This window comes from Pseudoliparis swirei, chromosome 5 (assembly GCF_029220125.1).
Source record: "Pseudoliparis swirei isolate HS2019 ecotype Mariana Trench chromosome 5, NWPU_hadal_v1, whole genome shotgun sequence".
Taxonomy (NCBI): Eukaryota; Metazoa; Chordata; class Actinopteri; order Perciformes; family Liparidae; genus Pseudoliparis; species Pseudoliparis swirei.
The window spans coordinates 16574247-16589228 of record NC_079392.1 but is presented as its reverse complement, the minus strand read 5'-3'; the positions used below and the strand labels follow the sequence as shown (position 1 = coordinate 16589228).

Genomic DNA, 14982 nt, shown 5'->3' with positions numbered 1-14982 from the left:
ACATGTAGAATATTCCGCTGTTCACTCGTCCACACAGCAGCGACTTTATCGGCCAACTTGAAAACAGTTGTCATTTCCCTGAAGTGACAGAATTCATTGAGCAGGTTGAATATGTTTTAAGATTCTTTGTCACTGTGCCGCCAGCAGAGGGTTCGGCACGTGAGACTCGCCTGCAGCGATAAACCCGAACTTTAAGACTCCTGAATGCGGCTCAGACGTACACGCGGGTGTATCCGGTCCTTTTTCAAAATAAGATATTTTTCCGACTGATTAAAAAATAAAAATACAAACTTTATTTATTCACTTATTTTCCGCGGCCCGGTTCCAACCAAGCCATTGACCGGTACCGGGCCGCGGCCCGGGGGTTGGGGACCCCTGGCATAGTTGGTAGTAGGCATATTCCACGATCCTGACCTCGATGATCCATCAGGCAGATGGAGGTAGAGAGGAGGAGTGGCGGAGTCTCAGCTGGGCCATGGCATAGTTGGTAGTAGGCATATTCCACGATCCAGATCTCGATGATCCATCAGGCAGATAGGATAGGATCAGGCACATCGGACCCTATGAGACTACACAGCAAAATTGGTAGTCTTGATTTCCCAGTGTCAAATATTTTGAGTTGATCCGTGTTGATTGTGGTGTTCTTTTAGCACTTACAGTGTTAAAACAGCTCTGGGGGCGGAGTTATTGCGGCGAGTTAAGTGATGCTCTCCTGACCGAGTTACTTGCACATCCGGTTTCAACGCGCTCTTTCTTCTTGAAGTCACGGAAAACCCGTGGTCAGGAAGATATTTAGCTGTTATTTCAGAAGGTAAGTACAAATTATATTTACTTGTACAGGCTGTTCATCTTCATATGAAATGATGTGTTAACTTCAAGTGTGGTGAGACTTGTTTTATATTTTAGTGAAGCTTGTGACTAATAGCTAACTTAACGTTTGCTAACGTTAGTTGGTTGAAGGGAGGAGAAATAAGCCAGGAAGTGTAACATCAGTCTATGTATGAACCTGTTCAAACCGGCCGAGCATATTTAATTCCAGGCCAAAATAATAAATATACTTTTTTTCTTTCAGTAAATTTCTTGAAGAATATTTAACTTAAGTATGCCACATTATTTTGCCATCAGAAATTCGACGATCCACCATGACAGGACATAAACGAGAGTTTCCGGTACTTCTGCCTCGAGGGCTAGCTTTACTAACGGTAGTTTCGCGGTACTGCTGTGTCGAGGGCTAACGGTAGTTTCGCGGTACTGCTGTCTCGCGCGCTAACATTACTAACGGTAGTTTCGCGGTACTGCTGTGTCGAGGGCTAACGTTACTAACGGTAGTTTCGCGGTACTGCTGTGTCGAGGGTTAACGTTAGTTTCGCGGAACTGCGGTCTCGCTGTCTTGCATTTCACCGGCGTATGGTTTAATTGGCTGACTTTTATCGCAGGCATATGCTAAACTGCGACAGGGACTAAAGAGGAAAAAGCGAGTGCCTAATTGATACCAAAACGGTAATTACAGACTTCCAACATCTCTGAGACGAAGGTTCTAACGTTAACTTAGCGATACCCTGTTAACTTTAGCCACTTGTTGGACTTAATACATGTTTAATAACTCCTTGCCTAGAGAAAGTTGAACAGCTATCTTTTTCCACTCTGTACAGTTTCTGCAAGATATCACCATGCTGCTGAAGGTGAGATACCAGAGTACCAAGAAGTACATCCGATTACAGCTAGGTTTCACCTATTTGGAATTCATCACTGCAGGTGAGTAACATATTATGTAAAAAACAAATTATTGCTGGTTTAACAACAAATACACAATGTTTAAGTGGCATTGTTCATAGGATTGTCATAATCCTAATGGGTTTTTATTATTTTACTTTTACTTGGTGCTGTCCGTCTTATGACGTCAATAGTCTACTTCTTGCTGCAGGCCTTTTTTTGGTTTATTTTGACATTCTAAATACAGCAAACATTGACAATTATGTAGCTTCTACCTCTTATTGTTACTTTGTTTAAATTCCATATCTGGATTATCTTGGTTGCTTGGCTACACATTCAAGTCTTGCCACAACTGGAAAACAGGTCGTCTGCTATTGCAGCTATACACAACAGTAGATAACTGATGGTGTTTTTAGTTTTCAACTTGCTTCTGAAAGTTATTGTTTTTTGTACAGTAATGGCGACAACACAACATTGTAATACTGCTGTTAAGTCAAAGCATGTAATTTCAGATATGTTATATAGATAATATGGTTGATCAGTCATTATGTGCAGTTAAAACCTGTTTTTTATCTTTATGTTGTCATGCTTTTCATCCTGTAGTCAAAAACAAATTTGGACTCCATGATGCAGCTGAACTTCACATATTTGATGAAACTGACACTGCAGTGGAAGAAGACATTCTTCTTGAACTGATAAGAGTCCAATCCAGACCTTTGCCTGATCGTGCGTGACAGCATTTCAGATGAAGGTAGGTTTCATTATTAAATCTGCATTTTGAAGCCTTTTATGTCCCTAACTGTCTGACTACAGTGATAAATTTGATGAACAAAGAAATAATATTTACGTAAAAGACAAATCAGCATCTAATTGCCCAAAAAGTTTGTAAATGTGTGTTTGGTTGTAATTTTTTCACATTTCAATCGGGTAACTGGATATATTTTTATTTTTATTTTGTAATAAAAAATAAGCTTTTTCTCCTTTAGATCATTCAACACAATCTTCTCTCACGGATACCATGACGCTTTCTTCAAGTGACAATGACCTCTCCGGTCAAAGACAAAGGGGGATTTTGAGCTCTGAGGTCATGGACAGGTCTACAAAAAAGGTTTCGGATTCAGAGACTGCAAAAGAGGTACTTGAAAGCAGTAGATGTCAGTTAACATTTTTACTCACAATATCATCAAGAAAATTGTTTAACTGAATGATGATTCTCACCAATTGGACTATAATTAAATTTAGAATGGTGAGTGCCAGATTGAGAAAGTTACGAAACTTAGTTTAGTGTAAATTAATAATTAACCCAGGGTTTAGCTGTTGTGTAGCTTTGTATTATGTAACTCTTCTTTCCATACATATTTATTCAATTAGGTTAATTTACATACATGGAACGGTGCCTTGTCTTTTGTAGTGTAGACTATATTGCTTGTTTTGGCTTCAGCATGCCCCACATATCCTGAAAAGATGTTTCTACGTTACCTGACCAATTTGTTTGTTTGATTAAGACTGAAAATTATTTGGGAGTTTTTCCTGGTCCGATGCAAGGTTTTGGGGCAGGGATGTCTATGTGTACAGATTGTAAAGCACTCCGAGACTAATTTGTGAAATTGGGCTATACAAATAAACTTAATTGAATTATACACTAAATTTTTCAAAATCTTATGTGAGTAGATGGTAGAAAATGCCTTGCTCACCAAACCTGGAGGTGAAGATGTCCTTGAAGAGTACAAGTCAGGAAATTCGCTGAAGCACCGCACCCGTAGACAGCTTGCAACATATTGGCTAGCCATATGACTGAAATGGATGGGTAAGTGTTTCTTCAAAATATTGTAGAATTTATTTCCACGTTTTTTAGACGTCAAAGGACTCGTGAGTTGTGCACATCTTTTATTTAAACTCTAGTCCTTAATTTGGTTGGATGTAAGTAGTTATCAGCACACACACCTTTTGCTTAATTATTATTATTTTTGGCATCTGTATGATCAACAGCTGAATCAAGACTTCACACTGCTGTTTGGTGCTGAGACGGCTTCCAAGATGCTCGAGAAGTGGGATACAGCATTCAAGCCCACGGTCATCAAAGAGGCCAAACACCTGACTCCGTCAACTGAGCTGTGCCAACTTCTGACAGCTGCAGAGAACCTTCCAGAAGATGATCATACCGGTAAGCTACATGATATCCTTAATTTATTATCCAAATGGCTGGTGCTATTAACTTTGTGCATTCCAAGTACATATACATGATTTGTTTTGCCTCATTTACTCCTGGTAGACAGTGACATGGCTTCTCTGCTGCTGCTTCTCCATCTCTTGCCACCCACAGCTGGATGGAAGAGGATCAAAATAAGTCCCAGTGATGCAGTGGGAAAAATGTTGCATTGTCACAAGGTATGTGTGTCTCATCTGCGTAAATCCCACAAGCCAGTTTTTCAGTTGTATTAACTCAATAAAAAAGTGATTTAAGCTTGAAAAATAACAACTAATCTGAACATCTCAATGTTGCAATCTTTACAACAGTTCTTCAACAGCAAATACTTTTTTGACACAGGAGCAAATCAACATTTATTTTATCTAACAGACTCAACTATGCAGTGAGCAGTTGAAAGCTTGCTAACTCTTCATTTTCCTGCTTTAAAGTGATAATTCGAATTCTTATACACGCTTCACTGAGTGTTCCTTTTTCAAAATAAAGTGGGACTTAATTTGGGAGGAAGACACTTCCAGTGAAGCTCACATTTCATTTTTGCAACACAGGGCCAGATGACTGCTCAAATTGGAGGATCTATTAAACTCATGGAGCAACAAGTACCACTGCATGGCTAATAACTTGAGCTAAGTTTTTCATGTTGTGTTTTTCAGTCATGCTGCAGCATCAGTGAACACCTGCTGGGAAGAGAGGCTAAACAACCGTACATCCTTGCTGTTGGCCGAAACAAAAACAGAATCGATGCCTTCTACATCGTTGTGGATAAACAGCTCATCCCCTGCCAAGCTACGAGCTTGTTGGGTGCTTTTGATGAACTATTTAAATCCCACAACGTGTTCAACCTGTCTTACGATGAAACTTTGGTCCCACTCTTCACCTTTGTGCATTCAACAGTCTACAACATCGATATTACAACAACAGATCAGTCTCCAAGAGTACGTGAGTTCCGGGCGAAGGTCTTGCACGTGGTTTAAAAATGAAGTGTTTCATTTGTGGTGTTGTACATGCGGCCTGCCAGGAGTTGATTTTTGTAAATGTGCATGATGGTGCTTTGAAGATATTTTCTGAATAAAATAAAAAGAATTGTATCAATAATTTATTGAAGTTCACTGTTTTTGGGGTGTAAAGCATTTGACCGTATGTAGATATACAATTTTAGTGTTAATAGTAAATTTTTACATAGCATTAAACATGACGAGTGTTAGAAATCAACACTTACTGAAAGCAAACAACACAATTTAGTGTTAAAAGTACACTGCAAGTACACTAAGAGTGTTAGAAATCAACAACAATTTAGTGTTAAAAGAACACTGCAATGTGTTATTAAATAACACCAAGAGTGTTAGAAATCAACAACAATTTAGAGTTAAAAATACACTGCAATGTGTCATTAAATAACACCAAGAGTGTTAGAAATCAACAACAATTTAGTGTTAAAAGTACACTTTTGCGTGTCTTTTAACAACACTATAGGTGTTAAATATTAACACTATTAATGAGTTAAAATATTAACACTATGCAAAGTGTAAATTTAACTCGGAGCCGGGGTGGATTATATAAACACCAGCAAAGTGTTGATTTTAACACTATGCGAGTTAAATTCACACTTTCGATTTTGCTGTGTACAAGCTCCTTAAGATATGATGGTGCATCACCAAACAAGGCTTTGTAGGTTAAGAGAAGAATTTTAAAAGTGATTCTTGATTTTACATGGAGCCAGTGCAGAGCAGCTAATGAGCAGTTTTACCTCCATCAGTGCAGTTCCCAGTTGTTTGCTTTTCCTTGAGTGCTTACAAAGAATAAAAGCACCTTTCTCGATCAAAGATTTGAGTGGATGAGTGACAAAGAAATTATGTTATTAAGTAACGTAAAACCCTCAGTTACACTAATAACCTGATTATGACGCCACAGCTACAAGTTATTATTGATTTGGTGTAAACTCGTATTCACATAACACTGCAACAAGTGAAATAAAATGTTACATGAAGCGCAACACCTACAAATACATAAATGCAGAGTGCAGGTACAAAAATACGCGATGACGGGATGCTACGTCATTAACGGACAATGCTTGTAGTGCACACCACAGTAATAAACACAATAACAAGAACACATTTACAAGAACCAGTCACATTTATATATAACAAAACAATCAGACAGAACTGTGGCACTAAAACGCCTCACACGCAACTCAGAAAGAACCATATAATAAAAACAACAGAGACAAATGAACACAACGCTACTGCAGAACACAACAAGCAGCTCACTCACTTCAAGTTAAAGTCCATCCTCTTTGCCAACAAACAACTCAATGACGTGGTCGCTGAGTTTAAAGTTCACTAACAGCTCCTTCTCGATGGCCATGGACGCCAGTGATAAAAGTTGAGCCTCTCCAGTTGCGTTTCTGGAATAAGTTTTAATCTGTTTCAGGGATGAAAATTGCTGGCTCAAGCTAGCTAGCTGTGGGGTAGGATGACCTTGTCCTTCTTTTCCTCAGACGTCCTCTTTGAGAAAGGCTTCTAGATTAAATCCGCCACCTAGTCCGCTTCTCCAGGCCCTTGATATGCTTAGTGGTGTATAAAGTACCCAAAAGCCATAATTGAGTAATAGTAAAGATATTTGACTGGAAAATTACTCAAGTAAAAGTAAAAGTCACCTCTGAGAATACTCCTTGAGTAAGTCTTAAAGTATCTGATATTTATTGTACTTAAGTATCAAAATTAATTTTCTGATATTAAATGTACTTAAGTATTAAAAGTAAAAGTAAATGCTGTTAATAAAAAATAAAAAGTCAGAATTTTGAGAATTATGAAGTTTATTTGTTTGGGTGCTGTGGCCGCCATGAACAAGGAGACTGAGCTAATATGAACTTAGCAATATATGAGTACTATGACATTACTTAAATATAAAAACACGATTAACACAGAAAAAAGCAGCACCAAAAGTAACAACCAAAATCATCACTTGAAACTGAAAAATGTCTTGTTCATCTTCAAAAGAAGTTGATTTTCAAAATGGCCAGATTTCAGTCTCGCTCTTCTTGGGCTAAAGACGAGTCCTGCAATTCTAAATAGCCGTTCACAGGCCGCTGATGCAGCTGTGTCTAGCTTCACAGACAGCTTGCACACAGTTGGGAAGGATTTCAGCAAGTCAATGTGATCGGCTGAACAGGTCAAGTCTCCATCCAGCTGTGTGTTGCTGTCATGCGCTTGAGATGACTGCAGGGCAGAGAAGAAGTCCTCTTCATTAGATGAACTGGACCTGGTGGCATCACTTAGCTGCAGGGAGGGTTCTTCTATGTGCTGCTTGATGTAGTCCATTCCTGAAATAAAGTTAGGGTGAAAATATAAATGATAGAATTAATACAACTTCCTAACATGTCATGACCCCAACCTAAAGTTTTTTATAAAATAGTTTGTTTTAATTTGAGGTCTATACATTTAGTTGCATGCACTGTCCGTGCATCCACAATTGGTTTGTGAATATGCACTTGTATCTCTGTACTTAAACACAACAAGACAGTCCCAAATCAATATCCTCGGCATTATTGGACCGTCACTCTTATAATATTAATACAAATAATAATAATAATGCTGTAAGGATTAGCATTATATTATAGCTAAGACGACTCAAATCAACACATTCTCACAACTGTCAACACTTCTTCAGCTCATTAACTCGCTAGCGATCTGTCTACTGCACTAATGCTAATTGTCTCATTTAATTTACGATAGCTAGCGAACGTTAGCCTAATACAACATGCGTAGGAAAATCAGACACCTGTTTTCCCCCCCTCTCCTGCCAAAGATATATCTTCCTCCAATCCTGTGGGCAACACTGCTAGATATCTTAACAGGTTTATAATCATTATGATAACTAAACATTAACGTTGCGGCTCATGGGATTAATCTTAATTTACCTCAATGTGTTTCCTGAGGTTGGTGTGTTTTTGAAGGCCAATATCTACGTAACTTTCGGTAGGCATAAGAGGCACTTCATCCGGTAGGAAAAACCTTTTACTCTGACAAAAGAAAAGAGTTCGCCCAAATATGGCCACGGACGTTGATCTTGGTCACCATGGTTGTTCACCGCAGGAGTAGCCGGCGCTTCCATTGCTGCTTCCAACATTAAATGAGTCGTGTATGTTGTTGCTCGCTCGCTAGCATCCTGGGCATCACTGGGAATATAAAAAATGCGGCAAGGACCACTGATTCCCAACCTGCTTGTTCATGCTGCGTTCCACCACAGGCCCCGATGTTTGTCTCATGATTATTTGTTTTCGTAGTAACGAGTAACGATACTGTTTCAGGGGAAATGTATCCGAGTAAAAGTACAAGTTTTCATTGCAAAATGTAGTGAAGTAAAAGTAAAAGTAAACAGAAATATAAGTAGTAAAATAAAGTACAGATTGTGATGATTCAGTTTAGTTATGGTTTTGTTGTGTGCCTTTTTGTGTTTTTCTTCTGGCTCCTCCCAGCAGCAAGCGAGGCACACCTGTTTCCACTCACCTAATCACCTGTGTATAAAGGCCCAGTCCTCTTGCCACTTCCCTGCCAGATAATTCCTTGTGTTCGACCCTACGGTGTGTCTCGCTGCTATCCTGGATTTGTGCCTCCTGTCTCTGACGTCTCCGTGCCAGCCCGCTTCCTGCCTCCACTGCCTTTTTTCTTTGCCTCTGCTTATCTAAGAATAAACTTTTTGCTTTTGATCATCTCTCTAAGTCTTTTGCTTTGGGGTCCAGTATCTCTAGGGCGTAACAGAATTATCTGGCCACAGTATGGACCCCGCAGAGACTGAGAGAATTAAGCAGGCTCTTTCCTCACAAGGAGCTCGTGTGGGGCAGCACGAACGAGCTCTGCAAGGAATCATGGAATCCCTCCAGAACCTTGATGCCGGTGTAACTCAGCTCAGCAGCCGCCTGACCCAGTTTTCCACCCAGCTCAACGTTCTGACGGCTCCAGCTCCTGCTTCACCGCCTCCAGCTCCAGAGATTCAAGTCATTCATCCCGGCCAACCCCATGAACCATTCATCCCCACCCCTGTGAGGTATTCAGGTGATTCAGGGACATGCAGTCAGTTTCTTCACCAGTGCTCCCTAGTCTTTGATCAGCAGCCTTTAACTTACTCCTCTGACAAGACTAGGATAGCTTTCGTTATGAGTTTGTTATCGGGTAAAGCGTCTGCATGGGCGGTGGTCATAGCCAAGGGTAATCCAGCTATCTATAACTCCTTTCCTGTGTTTGAGACCGAGATGCTTAACGTTTTTGACCACCCGCTTCAGGGTAAGGAGGCCGGTAATCGACTCCTTTCTTTACATCAGGGTTCAGAGTCAGTCTCTACATACTCCATTGATTTCCGCATTCTTGCAGCAGAGAGCGGGTGGGGTGAGGCGGCTCTACAGACAGTTTTTTCCCGTGGATTAAACGAGGAGTTAAAGGACGAGCTAGCTGCTCGAGATGAGACCTCGTCCCTTGAGGAATTAATCTCTTTAGCCATTCGCTTAGATAATCGCCTTCGTGAGAGGCGTAGGGAGAGAACAGGCAAGCAGAGATTCCCTCTCCCCTTTTCCCAACCCAAGTCACCACGTCCGGCTGGACAGTCTGCACCTCCTAACCCACGCCTGGAGCCGTTTCCCTACCGGGACCCACTTCCATCAGCCTCCTCATCTCTAAGCCCAGAGGAGCCTATGCAGCTTGGGAGAATGAGGCTCTCACCTGCCGAACGTGAACGCCGCTTCCTCCAGAAGCTCTGCATATACTGTGGCCAGGCTGGCCACATTCGAGCCAACTGTTCCGTCCTGCCAAAAGGAGCAGGCTCATCAGCCAGGGGAGGGGCGCTGGTGAGCCATACATCCGTCTCCCCTGCCCTCGTTAATCGCCTCCAGTTAAAGGGTACTGTTTCCTGTGCACAAGTTTCCCTTCCCCTCCAAGTCTTAGTGGATTCAGGGGCTGACGAGAACTTTATTGACTCTGATGTTGTTTTCCAGTCAAATCTTCCCTCAGAACCCCTTCCCGAGCCCAAGGACATTTTTTCTCTTGATGGTAGACTTCTAGCCCGTGTAACTCACCGTACTGCCCCAGTGTCACTGTTACTCTCAGGTAATCATCATGAGACCATTTCCCTTTATCTCATTCCCTCACCCCTTGCTCCGCTTGTGTTAGGTCTCTGCTGGCTTAAACTCCACAACCCACACATAGACTGGACCACCTTATCCATCATCAATTGGAGTTTGTTCTGCCACTCTCACTGTTTGCACTCTGCCATACCCACCACTGTTACTTCCAAACCTGTTCCCCCTAAGCCTGTTGACCTCACGTCAGTTCCCTCGGAGTATCATGACCTCCAGGAGGTTTTCAGCAAGGATCGTGCCCTGTCTCTACCACCTCACCGACCTTATGACTGTGGCATTGACTTGCTCCCCGGTGCTCCCTTGCCTTCGAGCAGACTATATAATATCTCCAGGCCTGAAAGGGAAGCCATGGAGACTTATATCACTGACTCTGTTGCTACTGGTCTCATTCGCCCTTCTCGCCTCCATTGGGGCAGGGTTTTTTGTTGCCAAGAAGGATAAGACTCTACGCCCCTGTATTGATTTCAGGGGCTTGAATGATATCACAGTGAAGAATAAATATCCTCTCCCGCTCATAGATTCAGCTTTTGGTTGCTTCCATCAAGCCACCATCTTCTCAAAGTTGGACCTCCGAAATGCCTACCACCTAGTAAGGATAAGGGAGGGAGACGAGTGGAAGACTGCATTTAAGACTCCCCTGGGACATTTTGAGTATCTTGTTATGCCTTTTGGGTTAACTAACGCCCCTGCTGTGTTTCAGGCACTCATTAATGATGTCCTTCGTGATATGCTTAAAAGATTTGTCTTTGTTTATCTTGATGATATCCTCATTTTCTCTCGTGACCCCCAAGAACATGTCCAACACACGAGGTTGGTGCTGCAGAGACTGCTAGAAAACAGACTTTATGTGAAGGCTGAGAAGTGTGCATTTCATGTTTCCTCTGTTTCATTCCTGGGTTTTGTGGTCGAGAAAGGGCAGATCAGAGCCGACCCTGCCAAAGTCATGGCAGTGGCCGAATGGCCCACTCCTACAACGAGAAAGCAACTCCAAAGGTTCCTTGGTTTTGCCAATTTTTACCGCAGGTTTATTCGTGACTATAGTCGAGCAGCCGCCCCACTCACCAAGCTCACCTCAGTTAAAGTTCCCTTTGTGTGGTCATCTGCAGCTGAGGCTGCTTTTGCTAGGTTGAAGTGTTTGTTTTCCTCTGCTCCTGTGTTGTCTCATCCTGATTCTTCAGCTCCTTTCGTAGTCGAGTGGATGCCTCCGACACTGGTGTCGGGCAGTCCTCTCCCAGCGCTCAGCCTCCGACCAGAAGTTGCATCCCTGCGCCTTCTTTTCCCGCCGGCCTCCCGGCAGAAAGGAACTATGATGTGGGCAACCGGGAGCTGCTGGCAGTAGTCTTAGCCCTACAGGAATGGAGGCACTGGCTGGAGGGCACGACTCACCCGTTTGTGGTATGGACTGACCACAGAAACTTATCGTATCTCCGTTCTGCTCGGAGGCTCAACTCTCGCCAGGCTCGGTGGGCGCTTTTTCTGGGCCGGTTCAGCTTCACCCTCACCTATCGGCCAGGCTCACGGAACGTCAAGGCGGATGCCCTGTCACGTCAGTTCGCTCCTCCGGTTGAGGACTCCTCCGTGGGGACCATTCTGCCATCCTCCTGTGTGGTGGGAGCAGCCAGGTGGGAGGTTGAGAGGGTGGTCCAGGAGGCACAAGAGGACCATCCAGCTCCTGAGGATTGTCCACCGGGTCGGATGTTCGTTCCACCGCACGCCAGATCTTCAGTGCTCCAGTGGGGACATGATGCTAAGATAGCTTGCCATCCAGGAGCACTTCGGACTCTAGGCCTCCTCCAGCAACGCTTCTGGTGGCCCTCCATGTCCTCTGACACCAAGGAGTATGTCGCCGCCTGCTCCGTCTGCGCCCGCAGTAAGGCATCCCACCGCGCCCCTGCTGGCCTTCTCCGCCCTCTTCCCATTCCTCATCGGCCTTGGTCTCACATCGCCATGGACTTCGTGACGGGTCTTCCCCCATCGGAGGGTAATACAGTTATCCTGACTATTGTTGACCGCTTTTCCAAGGCCGCACATTTCATTCCCCTGCCTAAATTACCTTCTGCTCTGGAGACTGCTACACTAGTCACCCAGCATGTTTTTAGATTGCATGGCATTCCTCAGGACATTGTTTCAGACAGGGGTCCGCAATTTACCTCTCGAGTTTGGAAGGCTTTTTGCCAGGCGTTGGGGGCGTCGGCCAGTCTGTCATCAGGTTACCACCCGCAGACCAATGGCCAGACTGAGCGTGCTAATCAGGACCTGGAGGCAGCCCTTCGCTGTGTCTCTTATCGCCATCCAGTCTCCTGGGCCTCCCACCTGCCTTGGGTTGAATATGCCCACAACTCCCTGGTTTGCTCCGCCACAGGTATGTCTCCATTCATGGCTTCTATGGGGTTCCAACCCCCTCTCTTCCCCACCCAGGAGAGGGATGTGGCAGTTCCCTCAGTGCAGGGGCATCTTCGGCGTGCCCGCAGAGTCTGGCATGAAGCCCGGGCAGCTCTCACTCGCACTGCTGCTCGCAACCAAAGACTTGCAGACCGCCATCGCACTCCAGCCCCAGACTACCAGCCCGGCCAGAACGTCTGGTTGTCCTCCCGCGATCTTCCACTCCAGACTGAGTCCCGCAAACTGGCACCCAGGTACATTGGGCCGTTTGTGATTGAACGGATTATTAATCCCGCTGTGGTTAGGCTCAAGCTGCCTGCTGGCTTGAAGGTCCACCCATCATTCCATGTTTCACTGCTCAAACCAGTTTCCTCCAGTCCTCTGAGTCCTCCGGCCGAGCCCCCTCCTCCCCCCCGGATTATTGACAATCACCCTGCTTTCACCGTCCAGCGGTTGTTGGATGTGCGTAGGCGAGGCCGGGGGTTCCAGTACTTGGTGGATTGGGAGGGATACGGGCTAGAGGAGCGTTCGTGGATCTCCCGCTCCCTTATTTTGGACCCTGATCTCCTTAGGGACTTTTATATTAGGTACCCGGACAAGCCTGGTAGGACGCCAGGAGGCGTCCGTTGAGGGGGGGGTACTGTGATGATTCAGTTTAGTTATGGTTTTGTTGTGTGCCTTTTTGTGTTTTTCTTCTGGCTCCTCCCAGCAGCAAGCGAGGCACACCTGTTTCCACTCACCTAATCACCTGTGTATAAAGGCCCAGTCCTCTTGCCACTTCCCTGCCAGATAATTCCTTGTGTTCGACCCTACGGTGTGTCTCGCTGCTATCCTGGATTTGTGCCTCCTGTCTCTGACGTCTCCGTGCCAGCCCGCTTCCTGCCTCCACTGCCTTTTTTCTTTGCCTCTGCTTATCTAAGAATAAACTTTTTGCTTTTGATCATCTCTCTAAGTCTTTTGCTTTGGGGTTCAGTATCTCTAGGGCGTAACACAGATATCCCAAAAAACGACTGAAGTAAAGTAACAAAGTATTTCTACTTCGTTACTATACACCACTGGATATGCTGCTATAGGCTTATAGGCCCCCATCTTCACACGGATCTTCAACAGATCTCTGGAGCTGTGTGAAGTCCCCTCCTGCTTCAAACGCTCCACAATCATCCCGGTTCCCAAGAAATCCTCCATCACTGGACTGAATGACTACAGGCTCGTCGCCCTGACGTCTGTGGTCATGAAATCCTTTGAGAGACTGGTATTGACCCATCTGAAGGGCATCACAGGCCCCCTGCTGGACCCTCTGCAGTTTGCCTACCGGGCAAACAGGTCAGTGGATGATGCAGTCAACATGGGGCTGCACTACATCCTGCAACACCTCGACTCCCCAGGGACCTATGCAAGGATGCTGTTTGTGGACTTCAGCTCAGCGTTCAACACCATCATCCCAGAAGTCCTCCTCACAAACTCACCCAGCTCACTGTGCCTGCCTCCACCTGTCAGTGGATCACAAACTTCCTGATGGACAGGAAGCAGCAGGTGAGGCTGGGTGAAACAACATCCAGCACCCGGTCAGTCAGCACTGGTGCACCTCAGGGATGCGTGCTCTCCCCACTGCTCTTCTCCCTCTACACCAATGACTGCACCTCAGGAAACCCATCTGTTAAACTCCTAAAATTTGCAGACGACACATCAGTCATCGGTCTCATCCGTGATGATGAGTCTGCATATAGGCGGGAAGTTGAACAGCTGGTCCTGTGGTGCGGTCGCAACAACTTAGAGCTGAACACGCTTAAAACCGTGTAGATGACAGTGGACTTCAGGAGGAGCCCCCTAGCACTGCCCCCCCCTCACCATACTCAACAATACTGTGTTGGCTGTGGAATCCTTCAGGTCTCTAGGATCCACAATCTCCCGGAACCTGAAGTGGGAACCCAATGTCAACACAATCATCAAGAAGGCCCAGCAGAGGATATACTTCCTGCGCCAGCTTAGGAAGTACGTACAACCTGCCTCAGGAGCTGCTGATAATGTTCTACACCGCAGTTATAGAGTCTGTTCTGTGCACTTCAATCACTGTCTGGTTTGGATCGGCCACCAAACTGGATAAGAACAGACTCCAACGGACAGTCAGGTCTGCAGAAAAGATCATCGGTGCCAACCTGCCCACCATCCAAGACCTGTACACCTCCAGAGTCAGGAAACGGGCAGGAAAAACCACTGCAGACCCCTCACACCCCGGACACAAACTATTCAAACTCCTCCCCTCTGGTAGACGCTACAGATCATTGTTCGCCAAAACCTCCAGACACAAAAACAGTTTCTTCCCCCTCGCCGTCTCACTACTGAACAGCTAACCCACTGTAGCATATATATTTATCCCTGCACTTCTCGCACTCTCCACTTCTTCTTGCACAGCTACTGTATATAGCCATTCCGCCTTGTATATACATTTTAAACCGTTACACTGTTGCACTGTTTGTTTTGTATTGTGTTGTAATGTATATGTTGTGTAAGCACACTGAGAGTCACTTTACCTAGTCAAATTCCTTGTTTG

At 44.7% G+C, this 14982-nt stretch overlaps 2 long non-coding RNA genes across 4 annotated transcripts; both read left to right on the top strand.

Annotated features, from left to right (window-relative positions):
* Positions 1–610: 610 nt before the first annotated feature.
* Positions 611–3475, top strand: LOC130193605 (uncharacterized). Of its 3 annotated transcripts, none has more exons than XR_008831675.1 (5): positions 611–811; positions 1437–1500; positions 1653–1755; positions 2317–2464; positions 2700–3359. It is a non-coding gene; the product is annotated as an uncharacterized LOC130193605 (long non-coding RNA). The 3 variants fall into 3 exon arrangements; XR_008831674.1 differs by lacking the exon at positions 611–811 and adding an exon at positions 3385–3475 and having other exon boundaries at positions 1130–1500; positions 2700–2848; XR_008831673.1 differs by lacking the exon at positions 611–811 and having other exon boundaries at positions 1130–1500.
* Positions 3476–4038: 563 nt separating this feature from the next.
* On the top strand, positions 4039–5016 carry LOC130193606 (uncharacterized). Its single transcript, XR_008831676.1, has 2 exons — positions 4039–4101; positions 4573–5016. It is a non-coding gene; the product is annotated as an uncharacterized LOC130193606 (long non-coding RNA).
* The last annotated feature ends 9966 nt before the right edge of the window (positions 5017–14982 follow it).